This window comes from Rhagoletis zephyria, unplaced genomic scaffold, assembly GCF_001687245.7.
Source record: "Rhagoletis zephyria isolate East Lansing unplaced genomic scaffold, Rhagoletis_zephyria_1.1 Rzeph_scaffold_02927, whole genome shotgun sequence".
In the NCBI taxonomy this organism is placed as follows: Eukaryota; Metazoa; Arthropoda; class Insecta; order Diptera; family Tephritidae; genus Rhagoletis; species Rhagoletis zephyria.
In genome coordinates, this window is record NW_016160011.1 from 63,967 (window position 1) to 72,364 (window position 8,398).

Consider the following 8,398-nt stretch of genomic DNA (forward strand, 5'->3'; position numbering starts at 1 on the left):
TGTTGTTGTTGTTGGTGGCGTAATACGCGATTTGCCTGCGAGATAAGCTTTTGCAGAAGATATACGTGCTTTTGTGGATTGTCAGTTTGTATTAGGTCCTAGATGATGGATGAATTGGAATTAAATTTATTTCTATTTTAAAGTATTAAAATAATAATCTTACATTAAATTGACCATCAGTCGGTATGTCGCTGCTGCTCGAAATAAAGAAAACCCAGGTCCAAAGTACGAACAGCACTAAACTAGAGCCGATTAGCAGAGCACTGAGCTTACGACGCCATAGAAGTATTAGCCAAGTCGATTGCATCTAAAAAAAAAAAAAATAGCAATAAAAATAGGCGTTAATAACAAAATACACTATGGAATAAATTTAGGGGTTTTTACTTCGAGGTATATATCTATACCGCGCTTTACACGAGAGTGATAGGTTCCTGAGAAATCAGTGTAAGGCGATATGAAAATTGTATATGAAAAATCGTGTGAAAAGAAAAAAAATACAAACATGCATACTTAAAGGACTTTCTTTTTTTTAGATTTGATAAAGGTGGTTGTATATATATACGGGATTCATAAGAAGTGTTAAACGTCTTAATGTCTTAACGTCAAATAGCGGTTAATACCTTTTTTGGCAATTTGTAACAGCACCAAAATGTTACTAAACTAATCGAAAATATATTATTGGCTCTTATATACCCTATACATCTTTTAAAACGCTTTTAACCCATATTTTGCATACATTTTTTTACATACTTTTATATATTACCCATATCAGTGTTACCAGATGAAAAATTTAAATTTTTTGGTTTATATGTTTTGAAACTTCGAGCTAAAAACTGTGTAAGATCGAAAACATGCTAATCGAGTACCATTACAGTTGCTCGACTAGACTCCATTCAAACTCTTGCGTCCGCGCAGAACATGAAAGAGAGAGAAACTTTAGTAGAGCGAACCAGACAGATTCGGTCTAAGGGGTCACTGAAATCTGCTATACATAAATATCGTACACTTGCTGTAAGAGTATCATGATCAAAAATAAATAAAAAAAAAAATTGAGTTACAAAAGTTTGTGTAAACATTTCATTAACAATAGCTCACTGGAAGAATATGTGTCTTCATTTTTACTATGGGAGCGTACATAATATGTAAAGTGTAAATTTAAAGCTATTTTTCTACTTTTTCGAATAAATGGATTATAACACTCTTGCAGCGTAGGTACGATATGTGTAAAGGAATATACAAAACCCCTTGCAACCCAATAAACATTTTTGTTAAATCGCAATTTAAGATGCATTTTGAGAATAAGTCCTTTTCTCAAATCTCAAACGTTACTTCTCAAATGCATCCCAAATAACTGTTGATAGCGTTCCCAAACTAAAAGCCACATTTTTAATATGGATTTTTTCTTTATTTTCAAATGAAGAAATATTGAATTTGCAAATTTTTCTCAAACGTGAGAGGAGCGGTAAGAAAAGAAATCCATTTACAAGGAAAAAAATATGACGCATAAAAACAAGAAATTTGTCTTTATGAAAAGTTTCTGGGCTAAAGGGATCCACGCAGAACGCGGAGCACACGTGGGCTGAAAAAGCCCGTTGTAATACCACTGGCCGAAACCATTTGTTTCTTTCCCTTCCTTAATAATTGAACCACCGAGTGCGTTTTATATAGCACAAAAAGTCGAGGACATTCTAAAAAGTACCTGTTGAAGAATCGGTTGCGCGTGTTGGCCAAGGCGGCACAATGGCAGAGATAGTGTTCAACGGTCTCCACCTCTTCCTCGTCCCTGCAACTGCGACAAAAATCGTTGGTGGGGTATCCTAGCCTTTTTCCGTGTGTGCCCATCAGGCAGTGTCCGGCGATTACCCCGACTACTAATCTGAAAGAGGAGCGTCTAGACGGGTAAGAGCTATGGATTGCTTTACATCAATCTTTGGCCACATTTTCCTGGTAGTATGGCAGGTGGTTTCCATAGCCCACCGATATTTACCTCCTCGACGAGTTCCGCCTTTAGTCTGTGTTTGCAGGAGGTTAGAGGTATACCCGCATTCTGAGCAGAATTGACTTTAGATATTTCCGTCCCCCTCCTTGCCAGCTCATCGGCTAGGCAGTTGCCAGGAATGTCCCTATGTCCAGGGACCCATACAACAGTCAAGGAGCATTTTAATGCCAGCAGGTTGAGAATCTTCCTACATTCTATTGCTACTTTGGGCGTTGTTCCGTTAGAATTGAGAAATTTGATAGCAGCCTAGCTGTCAGATAAGATAGCAATAGGCCGTCCTGGAGGTGGTTATGAGCCACCGAGCCGCCTCCATTATGGCGTTTAATTCTGCTTGAAAAACATTACAATGGCCCGGTAAGCGAAAAATGAGGTTTAGCGCGAGTTCGTCAGAGTAGATCCCGCTCCCCACTGTTTTGTTAAGCTTGGAATCTTCTGTATATATGGCCGTAGACCCTGGGTTCAGGTCTGTGGCCCCTTCCCATTCGTTTCTCTCTGGGATGCTTGTGGAGAATTTGTTGTCTAAACAGAGTAGAGGAGTGGTATAATCTATCTGTCGTAGATTATCCTTTAGAGTTTGAAGTACTTTTGCGTGTCCGAATCTAAAGGTCTCTCCACGGCTGGATTGTATTTAACCTGGCCGCACTGCAGCCGGACCTAAATTTTCCGTAGAGATCCACAGGTGGAAGATTTAACATTATTTTCAGAGATTTGGTGGGTGTAGTTGGCAGTGGTCCCGTGACTAGCATGGCAGCCGTCCTCTGCACCCGTTCCACCTTGCCTCTGGACAAAATGTTGTTTAGCGCAGGTCACCATACGGTGATCCCGTAGAAAAGGATGGGTTGTGGTTTTATTCCGCATTTTGCCTATAGCCGTCTTACAGGCATAAAGGGCGGTATTGGCCTTTCTGGAGCGATCTCCAATGTTTCGCTTCCAGTCAAGTTTCTTGTATAGAATAATTCCAAGGTGTTTGACCTCGGTTGAGAGGGTAAGTGCCAGCCCGTTTATGGTGGGAGGTTTAAATAGGGGAGTTTTATACTTCCTTGTGAAAAGTACCATTTCTGTCTTGGTAGGATTGACGCGAAGTCTACATTCCTTGGACTAGATGTTTACCAGACCGAGTGCATTTTGCAATAACTCACTCAGGACCTGAAGATGTTTGCCCATTGACACGATTGCTATGTCATAAGCGTACGCTATGACTTGACAACCGGTGCCCCTTAGGCTTAGAGTAAGGGTGTTCACTGTTAGATTCCAGAGTAGAGGGGAGAGGGTGCCTCTGTTCACATACCTTGTAATGGAACCATGCCCCAGTTCTGATAGAATAGTTCTCTTTTCGAGAAGGAGCCCATCAAAATCTATCAGACCCCGCTGCACCCCCGCCATAAGAAGGGAGTTAACAACAGACTTCGGGTAGACATTGTTGAAAGCACCCTCGATATCGAGAAAAACTCCGAGCGTGTATATTAATTTTTAATCTGTATCAATCTTCTTATTTAAATTACTTTGGAAATACTGCGAATTTAGAAATAATTAAGGGTTTAAAATAATCCTGGACGTAAAATCGATTTTTGAAAATCTCTAATTGATTTAGTCTTTTAACTTATCGTTTTAAAAATAGTTATCGTTTCGAACTCATTTTCATACGACCTTGCCACCAATTTTTCCTTTAAAACAGTTTTCCAAAATCATAACTTGGCTGATTTGCCACTTAGAGCTGGCCTTACTGCTCTCGTTGGTTGTTTTCAATTTTTATTTTTGCTCACAGTTACTAAGTAGCCATTGCATGCACAGTCGAAAGAGAATACTTGCCTCGCGGTAAAATGTTCAGTCCCATACTGCGAAGGCTCAAGTACCAAAATGAGTTGTTAGTGTTTGTACGGTTTTTTTTGTTTCTCGACTGCTAGCTACTGTAAGCGGCCGCATGAAGCGTTATGTGAAAAGTGCCATGAGAACCTGCCTCATAGTGGCTTTGAGGCCAACAAGTAGCCCCAAGTGCTCCCTTAAGCGTGTTGTGCGCACAAACATAAATACACAAACAGACAAAAGTAATCGCATACACGCGCCCATCCAACAAACAATGGACCATTTGTTGTACTCCAGCGAAGAGGCGAGCAAACATATTTGCATATCCAACAATCAACACACATTCAAGTCGGAGAGTACATCTACCCGTATATATACGTACGTATATGTACATATGAATGGATGCGGAACCGTTCGATAAGTCTGGCACACAAAAAAGTAAAAAAATACGAGTTTTAGTACACTTGTGAGTTTTGAATTATGCAACTTCTTTGATTCGACATCATTAATCATTTAAAATGATTAGAGGATCAGTACCAGCTTGACCGAGCTTTGCGTGGAGTCCATATCGACACCTGAGTGGAATATCGACCTATCTCGGCAGCCAATTCGAAAAAGCCCTATTTCAGAAAGCGTTTCAAAAACGCCCTATTTCGGAATTTGATTGAAAAACTCAGGTGTCAATATACTATTTAAAATTTTCAAAGTTTGGGTATCAAAAAATGGTCGTTGGGATAGCTTTAATTTACAAATTTTTTTTTTATGTAATATTGTTATTGGAATTTATTATTTAAAATTACCATAAAAGTTTGTACACACATACATATGTAGGTAAGTAAATATATACAAAGTCTTTAGGTCTAAGCCAATACTGTTAATATGTTAATATTTTAACCTAATAAGTACCTCAGTATTAAGTGAAATAAAACGAAAATAAAAGGGTTAGGAAAAAGTATGTTGTCAAGTGACAAAAATTTTCGCTGTTTCTCAGAAGCCATACTGTACAATCTATCCTCGTAGGCGCAAATGTTTTGTATGTGTAGATATGTATGTATGTATGTTCGCATGTGGGTATAAGTAGTATGCGCAAATCAACATATGAAATGCAAATATGTCCGATATGTAACTACTTACATGCGTATTTAGTTGTTTGCTTAACTACTAGCCCATAAGTGACCTGCCCATGCCAGCAATAAAGGCGAACGGATGTGAAAGATGGCTGAATGCACCACGATTTTGGTGAGTTTTAAACTTTCGGGTTGATTTTTAGGTAAAAATGAAAAATTCGCCCAATAATCAGTCATCATGATCGACAGTGCTTTCACGAAGAGTGCCATGCAGCTGCTGCAAAGAAGTACGTAGCGACGAGCGAAGATGGAAATCTGGTAGCAGACTCTAGAGTACACTTGAAATGTGGAGGGAACACTTCTCGACACTTCTAAGTCATCATGGTTTGACAAAGAAGAGCCCAGACTAATGATAATATAGGGACGTTCTCACGCCCCCTTCACTAAAACAGGTGTTATAAATCCGGCGCCAAGAGCTGGAAGAGTTCATAATTTAGTCTGTTTTAATCCATCCCCGAAAATTGTCAACACAGCTGGGGACCTTATTTCTGAGCGTGACGAGCATTAGTTCTGGGTGGCTTCGGGGTCACTCTAAGAACGAAAGGAAAAACGCATAACTTTCTTTGGATCCCTGCCATTAACGTAAAGCGTTGGTTTTGTTAAATAATATTTAAGGTGAAAAGGTTTGCGGCAGCATATCAATACAACTAAGAATGGAAGACAATCAAACACTACCTTTAGGGAATTGCAATTTAACAGGAAAAATTTCGAGCACATTGTTTTTGTCCATTTGTAGGTATTAACATACAAACACGTGTGTATGTATTTCTTTAAGTTCTTAATGTTAACACATTTTTTTTTTCAAGAAATCCGTAACAGATTCACTCCTTAAAAGCTCACGCCAAGTTATTTAAGAGTCAGCGTGTCAGATGCAGCAACCTGTTATTTGTGTAACTGTTGCAGTGAACCCATGGCCTGCAGTAAAAATACTTACCTTCCCACATATGTATGTATGTACATAAGAAAGAGCATACATATGTACGTATGAAGGAAAAGTTAAAGTGCGGCGCTCAGTTGCACTCACTTCACTCATATGAACATCAACAGATAGCAAAAGAAATGATCTGACGGCGATACTATGTGCATACATACATACATATGTACATACATACTATGCACTAAAAGGTGGACGGTAGGAGTCAACCACATCATGTATAGAATTTCCGAAGAAAGGTTTGGTAATAAAAACTTGAGCTGCAGGAGCTTTACCTAATGCACCTAGAAATGTTTTATATATGAATGTAAAGGCGAAAAAATCGAAAACTACAATCAAATACCAAAATACCAAAGTTACATAAAATACATAAATATCGAAAAATAAACCAAACCAAAGGCTGCTTGACTAAAAAAAAAAATAATTTTGAAGCAAAACCAGCAAAACGTTTGTTTCAGATGCTGCAGAGCATACCAAGTACCAGAGAAGATGAATTACAGCAAAAGAAGAAAACGTACGTATGTATATATGAATGTGCATATTTATTTTTACATACATACACACATCTGTACATTAATGCATAGATTGGCATAATTGCATCAATACTATTGATGAACATTAGGTTGATTAGAAAACGGACTGCTTACAAAATTTTAAGTACAATATATTTTTTATAATGTCCGAAACTCTTTCGTATTCAGGCAGGTTCTGCAATTCACTGCTAAGTGAATTTTAACCAAAGTCACTTTGAATGCAAATTGATTGAGTTTGAAATTCACTCGGATGCAAATAGCAGAATCTGCCTGGTTATTCGACTGAGTTTTTCCCTTTAATACAAATTTTTAATTTCTTTGAAAACGAAAGCGAACAAACATTTTTAACTTAACGTTTACCTTCGAGTGTATTTCTGCCAAATAATACGGCAGTGTTGCAAGAAAGTTTTCATACAAAAGTTATCGGCTGTGTCGCAAGGTGGCATATTTTGCAACAAATGCGACATTTGCAACAACTTTGCGACGTTTCTTGAATTCCACATGTATGTAAGTAGTTAAGTACCTGCAAAATTGAATATCGATAGCTTTCTTGACAACCCTATTGACTATGGCCTTAAAACTGAGTACAAATATAAATACACTGTAGTTAAATATGTACAAACATATGTAAAGTTTGTTGGTCCACAAGAAAACCTATACCCGTGTATGTAAATACCCTGCGGGGAAAATTTATATTTTTTATCTGGATCGCATTTAGAACTATGTACTTCGTACGTTCGAGTGTACTTCTGCCATAAAAAAAAATTTCGGAGGTGAGGTGAAAGTGCAGATCACCCCATTTGTGTCACAACATCAAGAAGTAGCACACGAATTGGAAGAGAAGCTCGGCGAAACACGTAGAAAACGTTTAATCGCCAAACATTCATTTATTTGCATCAAATATGATATAATGCTCATTTCCCAAAAAAGAGCTTAGGACTTTAAAACTATTTATGAGTTTCACTTAAACTGGAAAATGTTTTGAAAACTTCGAAAAACTCGAAACTTTTATGTACGAATTAAAAATTTAAAACTTTATTGCAATCTGTTTTTGGGTAAAAACAAAAAAAAATCAAAACTTGTACTTTTAAAAGTCATTTTAAAGGTCTTATTGAATGAAAAATTACCTCGACCTCAAAACTGCCCTTCAAAAGAGAAAGTTTTGAATGAGGGGTTGGGATGGAAAATCGTTTGAATGAGAACATGATTGTTAATTCTAAGCCAGAGGAAAGCTGGATCGTTTCAACTTCCAGAACCTTTATATTATGGTGAACTGTCCGCTTATGAAATATTTTTAATTTTTTGTACACGAAAAGTTCGTGCCTTAAGTCTTTCGTTGACTTAATTTCGCAATGTTCCACAGGGTCTAGTTCCTATATAATTCCCGTTAAGAACGCTCTCGACAGTTTTGTTCTCGTTTCCGTTCTTGTGAAAACACTCCCGAAGGTTTTGTTCAAATTTCGGTTTGGGTTTTTGAGTGTTCTTGGGAACAAAGCTACCGAAACGACAGAAAAGGGAAAAAATTGGAAACCCTTTATTTTTGAAGACTACTTTACTAACTTCTCCTTATTTAAAACTTTAAAATATTGCTACAGTTATTTCGCTCGCTCTTCTCGTGTTCGTGTATATTTATATATTTTGCCCTTTTTTCCAAAATAGAACGTAGCGCTCTGCTGCTCCTTCCCGGGATCTTTGAATCACACTCTACATCGCAAACATATCGACTTGAGCCCTAATTTCGTTTTAAATTTGCCACTGCGAAAACTAATGCTTTTCCTGCAGGGTATGAATATGCAGCAATATGTAGATGATGACGAATAACTTGGGTGGCTTTCACTGTTGTTTACGTTGATGTTGAAATCTGTCATGAAGCCGTTGATGTGACTGCTGATGTTGATGTTGATGTTGATGCCTTTGCTATTGCTGTTGCTGTTGCTGATGCCACTGCAGTGCCGCAGTTACAGCGAGTGATGTTGATACTGATGCTGATGAGCGTGACGAT